Raw genomic sequence first — 15286 nt, forward strand, 5'->3', positions numbered from 1 at the left:
TTGTGTTTAACATTTTGTAAATAAAGTGCTCAAACTTGTATTTTTTATTGCATTTTGTTGAAAAAAAGAAAGAAATCCCTGCAGCATTGGTCGCCACTTGTTTCTGATTATTTTAATTCCTCAGTGAAACTGTCAGGTAACACAGGAGGCTTATTGACTACTGTATACAGTCCAAACAGGGGGAGCAGATCAATAATTAGAGACCAGGATATCTTAAAACTCATCAGACGGCTCTATGCTTCCAATGCAAAGTGCATTTCAGCGGGATAAAAGGCTCTGCAGATATTGATGTTTCATTGTTGTGAGGAAAGTGAGTCTGCGTGGGCTTATTGCATCTTTCACATGTCACTTATCATTTTTTAGACTCGGCCACATGATTACCTTCATATCTGCTGGGACAAGGGAATAAGCTGCATTTTCCTAGCAAAGCATTGGCTAATCACTGCTGTCTAATTGATTGGTAAAAAATATATATTTCAAATCTTGAAGGAGTGGAAGTATATGTCCATTCAATGATGGGTATAGCAGAGCAGATTTGTGTGAATAAAAGCAGAAGTCGAAAAAAAAATAAGATTTGACATTGGAAATGATGCAACGATGGATGTGCGTGTATTTATCCCTTTGCGTGTGCGTGTGTGAGAGAGAAAGAAAGAAAGAGGGAGAGAGCAGTTCATCCTTTATTGCTCCTGGAGAGCCATTTCAAAGCTCATTAATCAAAAACTCGTCGCTTTCAGACTCCTCGCTGATCCCTCCTCCTCCTGAACAAAGCATTTGCATTCCAAATCCAAGTAACACATTTCAAACCGAGCAGCCTCAATCTTTAATGGTGGGGGAGCTTTGAAAAAAAAGGCTACTCTGTTCACATTTTCTGAGATTATACAACCTCGGATTTAAGAGCACGTCAAGGCAAATAAAATAAAAATCAGTGACTTTAACACCACAGCCACACTAACAGTTATTCCTGAATGTGATTCGTCACTCAAGAATGATGTTAAACTCTTAAAACATATAGCTTTAAAGTAGATTTCGTCTAATTTTATATTGGATTTATTCCTGGATTTTTGTCTCTGAGCGATTAATAGGCCACAAATCATCTCAGTATTCAGAGGATGGCGGCCATTTTAACCCTGGGTGAGCTCTTTCTTCTTTCACCCCCTCGCCCCCCGCCCCCCCCCCCCCCCCCCCCCCCCCCCCCCCCCCCACTGCAGCTCCTGCACCGAGTCATTCATTTACAGAGAAACAGTATTTCTACAATGCACTTTGAAGACGTAACGAAAACGTGATGTGCTTTTCCCAAAACAAGGTAAATATGAATTAAATTATTTCATTTAGTAAAACATATGTGCTGGGATATGCAATATTTTATATATATTGAAAAAATAAATTGAAATTAAATAATTTAATCTTGAATAAAAGATTTCTTGTGGGAAACGAGCTAGGTTCACATTTTGAAATGTAAATACATAATTCATTCATTTTTTTCAATGACAACTGTAACCTTTTCGTCCACCTGATGATGAAAATATAGGTAATTGTGGACAGTTAAACAAGGGGGAAAATACAAGTCAAAATCTCAAGCTGACATCCAAAAATACATTTGACCACATTTTGAAATAGAAGCAGCGTAGTTACTTTGATTAAAGCTTGATAACAGATTAAAACAATACTTTAATAAGGGATTGTGGCTAGAAAACGATCTTTTGTTACTATAAACACCTTTGATTCTTTCTGTGTGTAAACATAATACTACCTGGAAGTGCATGGGCTGGCATTTTGTTTACATGTTTGTGGTAATGCTTCATTGTGTATGTGCAATTTAATATCAAGTGATTCATAGCCATAAATAAGTAAAGCACGAGCAGCTTTGTTTGAGCAGGCAGTGCAGCTTTGAGCTTATTCCTGATTGGATGAAAGCAGAGCAGGCCACGCCCACTCAGCCTGCAGAGTAATATTAACATGTGGGAGAGTATCCTACTGTAGGCGAACTATTAATGAGAAAGAGAGGTTTTAACAGCCATTGGCTGTTCTAAACACTGGGCAGACACAGCCAGTTATTACATTAAATACATTTTGTAGGTATTCTTTTGTAATTTCTGTACTGATTATGGATACAGAGGTAACAGCGAGCCAGCAAAAGTGTTTGAAGTAAAAGAGATAGTCACAGCTGCTGCTTATATTAATTTATAGTCTGCAGGATGAAATATATATTCCCACTGCACCAACACAAGACAATTCTTTCATCAGACCTCGGAGAAAGTTGGTGTGCACAGAACATATCGCGATGGTTCCTCTGTGAGCAGCATTCATCTCCATCCCAAGAGGGCTCTTATGTTTTTACACGCACTGGCTCGGGAGACAGAAGCAGCAGGAGTTTGTGCAAAGCGTCGCCGAAGAAATTAAGATGAGGTAGAGAATGTGTCGTTTTTGACTTTTATTTGACGCTTCCTGTTAAATAAAGTTATTGTGGATTATCAACGGATCGGATCAAGACTGAATTTCACAACAAAGCAGGTGATGGAAGTGAATGGAGGAAGGATTTTCGTCTCAACCAAATATGACAAAAACTATGAGGACTGTTTCTGATATAAGCGTTGAGCAGAGGATGTGAGAGGAAAGGGGATCGCAGGACTGCTTTGGTTTTCTAACATCCCTTAAAAATAATTTAGTTCATGGAGCAATAGTTTGTGTGTTGCCGGTGCTGCTATCTCTGTAAAGTACTGTAAAGTGCACGATTTATTATGGTTGATGATTTAAATGTAATGTAATCCAACAGCCAATTCACAACCAGTTTAAAGACTTTATGTTGGTTCAGTTTCAGGGAAGTTTAAATACTTAAATCTTTTGTAAGATGATGATAAAGTTACATTTCTGTGGAACATGTGCACATTTACTTATTTACTTTGTTTTAATAACAAAACAATTCAAATGTAAACTCAATAACTAGTGTTTAACTCTATTCCTACATCTTTTTTTAGAGATAACAGGATGCCAAAGTTAATATGAAAGAAATTTCCCCCTGTTATTATGGCATTGTGTGATGTTAAAGTTGATAGATGAAACTACCAGTGACTTCATTGAAATTCTAATGTATATTTATATATAACAGAATGTATTGATAACTGATAAAACTTCTTCTTTCTTTAAATAAAGGTCTTCATTAACCTTGAAATTGTGTGTTTTTTATCTGATTGTCATTCCCTCAGCTAAGCTATTAATTCAAATAACATGAGAGCAAAAAGAGGCTCTTGTTTCATTTGTAAGAATGTGCAATCACAGTGCACATTAAAGGAATTATTCAAACACCCTAAATTCCATTTCAGTCCATTAAACTGACAATTGTATTACTTTCCTGGTTTTTATGTTGATGTTCAGTCATTTTTCCAGACTACCAGACACAAGTAGGAAGGAGAGCTGATGTATCACACACTGACCATCTGTAAATACTGACAGAAGATGTGAATGTTAGAGGACACCGTTGTCAAAAGCCCTTCCTGTCCTCTGGCCTTTACTGTCATTAAGGATTCAGAACACTGTGTGCAGGTGAATGAGCAGAGGAGGCAGGCACTGTTTATGGTGGGGGCATCTGTGATGTTTGCCAACTTTTAAACCCTATACACAGCAGTTTTCCTTCAGAAAGGAAATCTACCACAGGGCTACATCTCATCCATGCATACTCATTATTTGTGTGCAGGGGGCTACATCTGTTCTTCTGTTTGTATATAATTAAAGAGGGCACGTTATCTAATAAAGCTTTCCGCACACACATAGCAAAGTAAAACTGTCATTAAATCATGTGTTTAGAAAATACTGGACTCCATCCATAGAGGAACAACTGACTGATGTAGGGTTGGTGTTCATTCTGCATGATCTGGTAAATAGGCATGTGCTTTTCCAGTCTATATGACCCCTAATTACATATCGAAATAACCATTTACACACATTCATACAGAGACTGCCATACAAGGAGCCTCCAGGAAAATTACCTTTCACACACACTCAAATACTGTTGACTGTAACATTGAGAGCTATTTAGACAAAAAGATGAAAGAACTAAACCATAAATAAGCGTGAAAATGAATCTTTACCCTGCCAAATCTCACTCTCTGGCAGCTGACTGAAGTGGGTTTCCAGTGAGGTTTAGGTGGTCCTTTGTTTTGCTTTAACAGCAGGCATATAGGTAAGTGTGTTCCAAATAGGGACCACAAAGCAAGATGAGTATTCACTTGAATCTTGTGGTGTATTAAATCTGTTCATACAGTTAGTTAAATGGTTCATATACAGTTAGGCACTCTCGGAGGTCATAGAGAGTGCACAGAAGAGGTTGTTTAGAAAGTCCCATCTGGGGTGCCATAGGATGTTGCATAACAACCTCTGGAAAACGTCAGAGGGCCTCCAAGGATGAGTAAGAGAAATACATGTTGGACAAACGTATATCTTACCTTATTTGGGTACACATTCGTATAGAACATTGCCTTTGGTCACACACACACATTGGACACGCACACACATTTTCTCCTATAAATTGCATGCACAAAGAGAGTTCGGGGGACTTCCACAATTTGCTCTGGAAACCTCGTATTGCCCATGTTGGTGTATGATACTATGCAGTTGTAATAAACCTTATTATATACAAGCTGGTGTCTCCGGCGACATCCTCATCATCTTCACAAACATCGCTACAAGATATACCTCAATCTTAAAATCGGAATCCTATACTTTAATACATTGAGTTTTTAAACACAAATTCATAAAGCACTGCAACCAAACTGCAGAGAATAACTGTAGCTGAGGAACCTCCCTACATTGATCACGTATGTTGTCACAGAAACTGATGTGCGTGGATTTATCGCAGCTCTTATGTGTTAGTGATATTGATATAATTGTAACTATAACAAATGACTCCCTCCTCTGGGTATGATTTAGAGGGCTTGGCCAAAAGGCTCTCTCCTCCTCCTTCCTCGTGTGAGAGATAGCTCACTGATGTGAGGAAACCTGAAGTAACTCATACATTACCCCAGCCTTGACTACAATGCTCTGGTAGTCTATATCAAAAAGTATTAGTGCCCCTACCCTTTGCTGATGCTCATATGGATTTCTTTGACGGCATTTTCTGTATGAAATTATGAGTGAATAAATTGCATCTTCATTTATCTTCGAAAAGCCCTTCTGTGCTGACTGCGATACTCAGCTCTCAGCGCTTTACATAATTATATTAGTCTTCTGCTACACCACGAAATTGATTGCCCAGGAAAATGAACCTGGCTTTGCTATAAATTACACCTATGGATCATAAGAAATGTGTTATTTTGTTTAAAATAGTACCTAATATAATTAGAGCTCTAATTCATGGCAAGCTACAAGTGTGCCTATTACAGTAACAGGGTTTGGAATTTAATCTGTCTCCTGGATAAAGAATGATCCTGTGTGGTTTTCATTTGTAATCCCAGACACATTATTTCAGTAAAATAGTCTGTGACTTTTAGATATGAGAGATGGATTGTTGAATTAATTAAGTATATTCATAACTTTTAGAATTAAAGTTCACTATTCATTCATGAAATGTGTGTCCATATGTGACTTTTCCTTCACCGTGGACGGAAACTGGACGCTGCTTCGTTGGAGGTCTTTCCTCTGCTGAGGATGTGAGGTAGATCTCTATCCGTCTGACACACTGGATCTTCACTGCATGGCGTACACTGTGGACAGAAATAGCATCTTAAAGGGAAATTCACTGCAGAAAATTATATCTGAAATATAAAAAATGGCTTGGAGTATGTGGCATGAAAATCAATAGAAATGCACATCTATAGGATGAAGCCGTTGATGTTTTCTTATTCTCAAATCTAATAAAAAAACAACAACAACAATGTATTTGTCTGCCTCTCAACCATGTTATTCTTTCCCCTAATGTGACACTTAGACCTAAGAATATTTGTTCTTACTAAAGATGTAAATCTTTAAATACCAATGAGAAATTTGTAAAATATTTAATCCTTTTTTTGAAAAATAGCTGGGTACTGTTTGTTTAAGCAAGTGTTACTCAAACAGGGGTAAAAAGCATCACTTTTTTGGGATGATTTCAGCGGCGGATGAATACACATTTGTTCTTGAATGTATTTACAGCTGTACCATGGTTTACTGTATGTGTGGCTGACTGAATTAAAATGCCCTTGGTCATTGCAATGAAGCGAGCACGTCATCCAGCAGTGTGGCTTGCTGATGTGTTTTTAATAGTTTTCGGACAACAACAGTGGTATAAGATATATCAGGCACAAGGGGGAAACTCATCAGTTGGTTCAATTAGTTGTTGGTTTGTTGTTTGGTCTTTTCATCGTATTTGTTAAAAAAAACAAAAACAAAACTGGACAGGATATCGCTAGAGGCATCATTACCAAACGTGGGCAATTTGGCTTTGTTTTGGTTTAAGCACACATGAACAATTACTAATATTATGTGTGAAACAGCATGCTTATGAAGCTTATAACGTAACCTTTTATCAAAACTAGTCTTACTAACACACCCATTCAAATTTCAAGTAGTTGACTATAGCATATAAGGTACAGGTTATTTCTTTAAAGAAGTGTTTATCTATACTTAAGCTTAATACTGGCCTATCTTGGTTAGTATTAAGTATATTATTTAGCCACAAAGACCTACAATTGTGTAGTGTTTTTAGTCAAGTGAAGTCTCCAATTAACGATTTCACCTCAGAAATGAGATATTTGGTAATCTAATTTCCTGCTTTGACAAGACAAATTGTTCCATTATCTAAGAACAATATACAGGGACAGTTTTCCTCTTGGTGCTATCACCCTACCCATCCTCATTGTAAATGTTAAATCTCAATGTGCTTTGCCCCAATGTGAATCGTTCATTTCAAATCAACCTAAATGCTTTAGACACATCTCCTACCTCTATTGTTCTCATTACCTACAGCCCTCTGCATCACAATCTAAAACCCAGGAGCGCAGTAGCAGGGTGCAGGGTTAAGTAATTCTGCACCATTGAGAAAGACATTTGATTTCATTTGTAGTGTGTCTTGCAGCGGGTGGAGGTGAGCCCACCTTTGGCTGCGGGAGGAGTGAAGCGGCACACATATCTAGTGTTGGGAGACACAAAATTGACAATGCATTTATCTTTGAATAATGTAAATGTCCTGAGAATACGGTGGCACTGGTCCTGGTGTCTCCACCGAGGGCGCGGGCTGTCAGATTCTGAGCTCTCTGGCCCTTTTGCAACATAATGGGGCCCGCGGCTCCCCTGGAGCATCCCGCCGCACGGCTCTGCTCTGCCTCAGGCCCACATTCCTTCTCTGGCACAGTGCACTAGCTCCCCTCTTAATTTACACTCTGCTAGGAGAGGGAGTCAATGCAGAAAAGCCTGCCAAGAAGAATCTTATCTGCTCTCCCTCTTTAAAGGTGAGGTAGTTTAAAGAGCACAATACGTCGAATAGAGGTGTGTAGCTGCATGATATGTTTCCTGCACAGCTGTTCACTCATTTTACATGTAATATTTGTTTATCTACATGCATTACAATATAAACTGTACAATAACATTACACAATTCCAGTGTTTGAATAGCTTCTATTATTTTAAGTAGTTGGCTTTGCTTCAATGGTTCTATGAATACTGTAAGTTATTGTGTCCAAGAAATGTGCAGCTTGGTGACTAAAACACATATTGTTTAAAATGGATTGTTCCTGGCAGGCTGACAGTGCTGTTCAGTGAGGCAAAGTGCCAGTAAATTGTTTGTCTTCTGCAGTGCTGCCCTATAATTCTTCTGGGAACCAATGGCATTGTGTTTGCCAAAGAGAATAATGATAGATGGGATGAAATCAAACTGGAGAATTTTGGGATGCACTCTGACCACTAGGCATAATCTGAATATATTTGTGTCCCCAGGAAAAACGGCGGCAATTGTTCGTGCCACTGTCTGCCCTGCCTCTTTTAATATAAAAGATTTTATATAGATGAGTTTGCAAGTAATGATTAATATATATCACACATTTCTTAGACAACCATTCCAATTCTGAACGGTTTAATGTCTGCATTCAAACCTTTACATTCATGCATTCACAGCTATGTGTATCTGCTTCTCCAGACTGTATATATGTTGGGAGCATTGAAGCATACTATGCTACATAAAGCGCTGGCTCGTAATGTCTCCAGTTCTGAGGCATAAATGTAAATGTGCAATCTGCGTGTTCAAGTGTCCTGTTGGCCCAACAACAGGACGGGTCCCCATCTGTTCTCTCTCTGGATTGCCCAGACAATACATTTCCCCCGCCAGACCTTCCCATTTGCTGGAGCAGAGGTTTCCCAGCCATTTCTAAGGTTACACGGGGGGTTAGCGCTCCCACCATGTGCTCAGAGTTCTCTGATTGGAAACTAGTTAGTCCGTAGTTGCGGATAGAGATTGGGTTAAATCTCTGCTGCTGAGTAATATTTAAATGTGCTGCCCTTGGCTTACAGGCCCTTTTGTTGCTGTTGCTGCAGTTCCACAGGATGCGAGCAGCGAAAGACGAGCGTGGCTGTCAGTGGAGTGTGATTTGTTGCAAGTCCAGCCTTGCCAACTGTGAGGCACTGAGGTGTGACCAGAGAGATGCCTAACATCTCCAGTTGCCTCAGGGCCAGCCAGTCAATTACACAATACTGTCTACCCTGAGCAATGGCATGTGCTCAATAATGGACCAAAGGCAAAAAGAAAACACATCTTTTGCACCATTTTACACCAATGGCAAAACCATTACTAAAATGTTGTTGTTCAGAATTTATCGTTCGGAAACCCTGTTTCCTTCCAAATTGCGTTCCAATACAACTTATCGGTATTCTCGATTATTTTTTAGGTCTGAGATTAAAGTCAGAATTCTGAGAAAAAAAGTAAGAATATCAGAGACTTTTTACACAAAATTCTGACTTTAATCCCATACCTTAAAAACATAATTACTCCCATGTGGCCCTAATCCTATCCCATACAGTTAATGCAACAAAACTACTTGGTTTGGTTTAAATATTATAGTTTGGCTTGAGGTAAAATGTATGTTATGTTATTACAATTACAACTAAATGAGTCAAAACATCATTCACAATGCATTTTTTTCCCATGGGAACTTAACCTTTAGGAGACCAGGCTGCATTATGTCATATAACGCACGTGGGTGGCTGCAAAATAATGATAATTGGTACTGTTTGTTTAAGCTGTAGTTGCATACGTTTTGAAAAGTCAATCTCCAAAGAGTAACATTTGGGTTACTGGTGGACTTAACTGTTTATGAGGACCATGTGTGGGAAACTCCAAGAGGGTCCCCGTTCAAAGAAACCAGCCTCCCCTTTGTGAGACTATCGTGTGGATGCAGATGTGCTTTTTGTTGGAACCTCGCACCTCATCCATTACCCTCGGCCTGCCAGAGAGATAGTGAAGAGTGAATCCATTCAAAAGGAAAGACACAGCCTGCTGCTCAACTGAACTCTCCATGAACTAGGTACAACAGTGGGATCCATGCATCAAAAAAATAAGTAATTTCTCCTCGCTGCTCTGGCCTGTGTTTCATACAGATTGCTACTATCAACACGTATGGCATCCTCATGTATCAATCTGTCAATCTGATATTCTTTTGAGCACTGTATCTGTCTCCAAAGATTCAATAGAGACTAAGTCTGAGCTGGGAATCTCATGACTTTCTTGTCTTGTTGAATCAAGATTTCCCAGTGCAATGTTTTGAGATGTATTTTTTTTTTAACAGCTACAGTGGGACACAATGGTAACTGAGAAGTGGATATGATTGTAAGTACAGCTGTACAATTATTTTATTTAAATAATTGAACCTTTTTTATCCCCCAGGAATTATTCAAATATATGATAACTAGTGTAAACTTAACAAACTATGAGAATCATCTGTCATCCAAATATATTGCATTCTTTAATTTAAACAACAACAAAAAAGTGGTTTTAGGCTACATGATCATACAGCATTAGTGTGATAGTGTAGGGGTTTATTTTTCTTAGTAAATAACAGATAGTTGACTATAACTGTACTGAATAAAGTAAACACTACTGGATACAGTACAGTTAATGAGTAAAGCTACAATGGAGCTTGATGGCACAATGTTCACGTGCAACCTTAAGATGTGGCCAGGCCAGCTGTTTACAGTGGTTTTGGTTTGTATGTCTGTTAACTAGCTGACATAAGAACAACGGGCCCGGTTTTTATGGTACAAGGCGAAAGGGTGAAGCATGAGGAAGAAGACATTAGATCTTCTTGAGTGCCATTTTAGTTTAGCATTGATAATATAACACTTTTTTTATTTACTTTTGAATATCGCATAGATCAATAGAATCTCGTTGTTGTATGAATATACATGATGAGGTACATTTTTATCACAATTTCTGTTGACTAAGAGAACTTGTGGTTACTTGAAGACTATCCTTATGCGTTCCCTCCATGCGAGAACAAAGAAAACAACAATACAGAACATCTTGTAATGCATGTGTAAGGTTCTTATGTGTATTGCCCTGAAATAATGTTTCAAAGTAATAATATTGATGTTTTTAGCTTTATTAGAAATTGCTCATGTGGGATAGAGATAAAGGAAACTGAATAGTTGACATTTAGAGTACAAACAAAATGGCTTTTTTTGGGCTTGTTCAGTAGTGGTACTGAGGCTCTGGCACTATTGACATAGACCTTGGGTTGTTATATGAAAAGTCCGTGGACACAATTTACTTTCTGTCAGCAGTCAGGCTCCACAGCCACAATGGATTTCTTTTATGCCCTAGCCTCTGACTCTCACCGAGCATCTGTGTGAGCTGGAAACACAGTTTCTGCACAGCCCCTTCCTCTCCTCCACCCACTGCCTCTGCCCTTAAGGTGCATTTCATCCACATAGAAAATGAAGTTATATCTGAACTTCGACCAATAATCTCACTAGCCCAGGGGAAAGCACTGTAAGGAGCTCGCCTTAGTATGACCAGGCAGCGCAGACTGCACAGAAGTCCATAAATCTCTTTCTGGTCTACAGTGCCTCTAATGACTGCATACATAACATAAATATCTCCTCCAAGTTTTGCTGATATTAAATTTGCTGTTTCTTAAAAAAAAAAAAAAATGCTAACTAAATTCTTTCTTAAGTGATTTGGTAGAAAGTTGCTTTACATATTGCTGAAAATACTTCAAGCTCTTTCTTCTTTTAGCTGGGATGTGTTCTACAAATTATAAGGATCCCAAATGGAGCTACATCCTCTGACTTCTTGTCCTAGAGCAGCATGTAGAGAGCTGGAATATGTCCAAAAAGCTTGCTCATGAAAAATGTGTTGCTGACAAACCGGGGGCAGTAATTCTTGAAAATGTGAGTGTTTCCGATCCTAATGGTAGGTAGCAGAGCAGTGTGTTCATGGCTCTTTTGCTTATGGTGACTGACAGCACCCTAGTCAGGTCTGACTGACAGGAAAATAAATGACACGATTTTCTACTTGGGAAGTGCTGACATTAGGCTTCCAGGATTGGAAGAATGAGATTTTCTATAAATGTGTCTCATGTACGGAGCTGTTTCCTCACAGTGAATCTGTACATGGAGCAACAACACATAATAGTTTGTCTCATTGAGCATATCACGCTCCATGTATTCAGAATCTGACCTGATTTAAACTCCCAGAGAAGCCAACCACTGCTTTCTGACTTTTTATATACAGCATTGGTGAGAACATGCATCAGCAAAAATCTAAATGCAAAAAACATTACTTTCATTAGGATCTCTAACTTTCTAATGTAGATGTGTTGCCTAAACCTAACAGACTGGGTTTGTTCCCTTTATTTACCCACAGCATTACATCATGTGTTGAAACGTTACCGACCGACAAACCAGGTGCTACTATTCAAGGTACAAAGTAGGACGGAAAGGGATGAGATAAAGCTGCAACAGCAGATGGCTAGCGACCAGCTGCTAAATGTGAGACCAAAAACAGTATAGAAACCAAAAACAGAGATAAAAGAGAAGTAAATATTAGACCTTCACTTATCAGGTGACCAGAGACACAACATCACATGAATGATAAAGCTTCCTTTAGGTGTGTAAAATAAGCAACTTGCTAACTACTTGACTTTATTAAAAGACAAAACTGACAATAGGTACAAGATCAAGTGGATTGATAAGCACTAGGTTTATCAAATGTAGCGTAATTACTACTACAACACTGAATGCAGTTATTGTCCAAAAAGGGAAGCATTGATGACAGACTTAATCAAATAACGTCAGGGATGAGGGTTATGAACCATTGTTGCTCCTGGCTATCGCCTCATGCACCCATACAGTATCTCAACTCCATCGTTCTGCACACTTAGTTAAGACCTGTCTAGTTTAAGCTTGGTAACCCTTGAAAAATACAACAACAACTTGTGACATTGACAACACTAACTTAAAAATATATGCTATGTCAGGTTTGGGTTTCAGCTGGATTTTGGATCTGGCTCCAAAAGGTGGGCAAAATGTTCCTGAGCAGAAATTGCACCTGCATAAACATGCATTGCATCACAAGCCTGCCACAGTAGCAGCACACTCATGTTATTCATGTCTCAATGATTAATATAAAGAGTACAGTATAACTGCACATTGGGAACATCTACTTGGGATGCCTCTTCATTGTTGCACTGTGAAATCTCATTAATGACATGTTGCTAACCTTTTTCTCATAACTGTCATCCCATCATAAATCAAAATGCCTGTCACAGGGATGTTTCCTCACACTAAACTATTACAACCACCCATGTTTTGCTGTTTTTTGATTCTGCGGTGCATATATGTGCACTCACAAGTGTATTGTTATTAGCAGGTCTCCAGCAATGCCTCCTTGCAGTGTTTCCTCTTTCAATTTCAGCAGTTGTGTCCATGTGGTCACGTGATGTGCGAGCGCCACCTAAGAGATCTAGTGCCCTCTCAGATCGTTTGTCTTGATTAAAATTTAATGAAATGAGGCTCTCTTTACTATTGTGTTTTGCAGCTCATAAATGAAACATTGTACTTTGTAGCATTACTCACACAGTGCTCCATGCATTGTTTATCTAAGCGTTCCGCAACAAATGGTAAAACCAGTACCATCGTTTCTTAATCAGCTTCTTTGAAAATACTACCAGACACATTTAATGCAGTTTTCTAAGTCTAGGGATATTTGTTTTGTGGGAGTGCTCTACTGTGGATGTAATGAATAATGCAGTTTGAGAAATACTGTGCGACTACCACTAACCTGTGTGGCCTAAAATGTGCAGCTGAGGGTCAAAGACCAATTGTAAGATATAATTTATTTATAAAGTAGTCTGGTATGGACTAACTTCATTGCCTGCTCTTTAATATTGAGCCAAAGTCCTGACTCACCTCCAGGCTAGCCACTGTACCACAAGCTCCTGTGACTTAATGAAATCTCCGTTGAGCATTTCTTTTATCTGTCTTTCTGAAAAATAAACTGCTTCATATGGTTTGCTTTCTATATTTTAAGATATATTGGCACAACTACACTACTAGCTACTACTACTAGCTCATGGTCTTTATTTTGTTGTCTGCTCTTTTATTTTCCAACTAACTCTCCCTCTTCTGCAGTAAACCTATTCCAGGCATTAATATCTCCTTACTTAATAATAATAATAATAATAATCAATGTTATTTATGGGCACCTTACTTACCCCACCCAACCAGTAACCTGTTTCTGGTCGTTATAATTAGCCCTTCAGCGTGTATACAGAACCATCTCCAATCATTCCCTGCCAGTTAGTCTAGCTTGCACCCGTCTTAGTTTTCCAGTATCTGTCCTGTCTACCTGATATATTTGATTAATGATCCTCTCTGCCTCAACACCTTTTACTGTTATTGTTTTTCTTTTACTGTCACTGTTTTAAACATATGGAGATATATGAAATACCTGTCATTACGCCTATAACACCCTATACGCCTTATGTTACTGTTTAATCGTTTTGCCTATCACACAGTGTTTATTGTTATTTTTATACATATTTAAAGACATTTTCTTGAAGAATAAGTGATGGGAAACGTATGTTTTAAAACACCTTACATTTTTACTTAGTGTTTGTAGTTGTTTAATCAGGCTCTGCGATTTATGTTTTGGTGATCAGCTTAACAGAAGTTTATATTATTAGTGTATGCCTTGGTGAAAGCTGATAGAGGTGGCAGACACTGTACAGCTCATACATTACATTTTTTAATTCCTGATAGTGATGACTAAAGCTTTGCCTGTACACCAGCTTCAATTTAAAACTTAAAATAAACCTCTTGTGTTTTTCTTATCAAATGGCTGGCCTATATTTTGATAGTCGTAAACAGCAAGATACTTCTTTGTGCTAACATGACGTTTTTAATGATCATTTTAATATGTGCGTGGGGCTTCTCTGCTTTTAACTTGTGCTGCTCATGCATGGTTTGGGACAAGCATAGCTTGACACTAGGCTACCTGTATAGCTAATTTGTGTTGGCTCTGTTAGCATTATGCTCCCTTTTCTAGTAGCTGCCATTTATCACTAACATTGAGCAATGCTAATGAGAGAAGATAGATTTCTATCTGAGATGGATACATTTTTATGAGGTGCACATCACAGGTGAGGGTCATTACAGATGATTAAGGGTAAACTAATGAGTTTAAATCCAACCTTTGTCAAACATTGGGGTATCATTTATTCCCAACTAGCATTATTAATGCTCATGCCGTACAGTCTTTGACACAAATTAGCTTTACTTACCATGAACTCAATATATCCGTATTCCTGTTAAATATGCAATACGAGAGACAACTTGTGAAAAGCTTATGTGCTAGCTGTTACACAGCACCTTTGTGTGCGTTTACTAATCTTTCGCTGTTTCCTTGTACATTAAATCTGTTTTGTTGAAACGGTGTGCATTCTGTGCCGTTAGCACACGAAGGCCGATGCTTTTATTTTGAAAGAGTAAGGCCGGTAGGAGAAAGCATAAGCAGGTACGTCTTCCGGAATAAGAAGGGCATCTACCTGCTGGTTTGTTTAGCGCCTGGCTGAAAAGGGAAAAAGGTATGAAATTGATATTAATATTAAGTGACATTACAATGTGTTTTCTGTATTTTTGCTTGGTTAGTTTGTGGGAGCTCTCAATGAAGTTAAGTTGGCTCAAAGTAGCTGGCTGTAATTTAAGTCACGTTATCTGGCAATTAATTAGCATTTCTTGGTTTTGCAAGGCTAGGCTGATGAAATGCTTCAGGCCACAACGGATGAAAGAATTGACAAGGCATGGGACGAAGAAAGCATACATTGGGATGT

This window comes from Eleginops maclovinus, chromosome 7, assembly GCF_036324505.1.
Source record: "Eleginops maclovinus isolate JMC-PN-2008 ecotype Puerto Natales chromosome 7, JC_Emac_rtc_rv5, whole genome shotgun sequence".
NCBI classification, from domain to species: domain Eukaryota; kingdom Metazoa; phylum Chordata; class Actinopteri; order Perciformes; family Eleginopidae; genus Eleginops; species Eleginops maclovinus.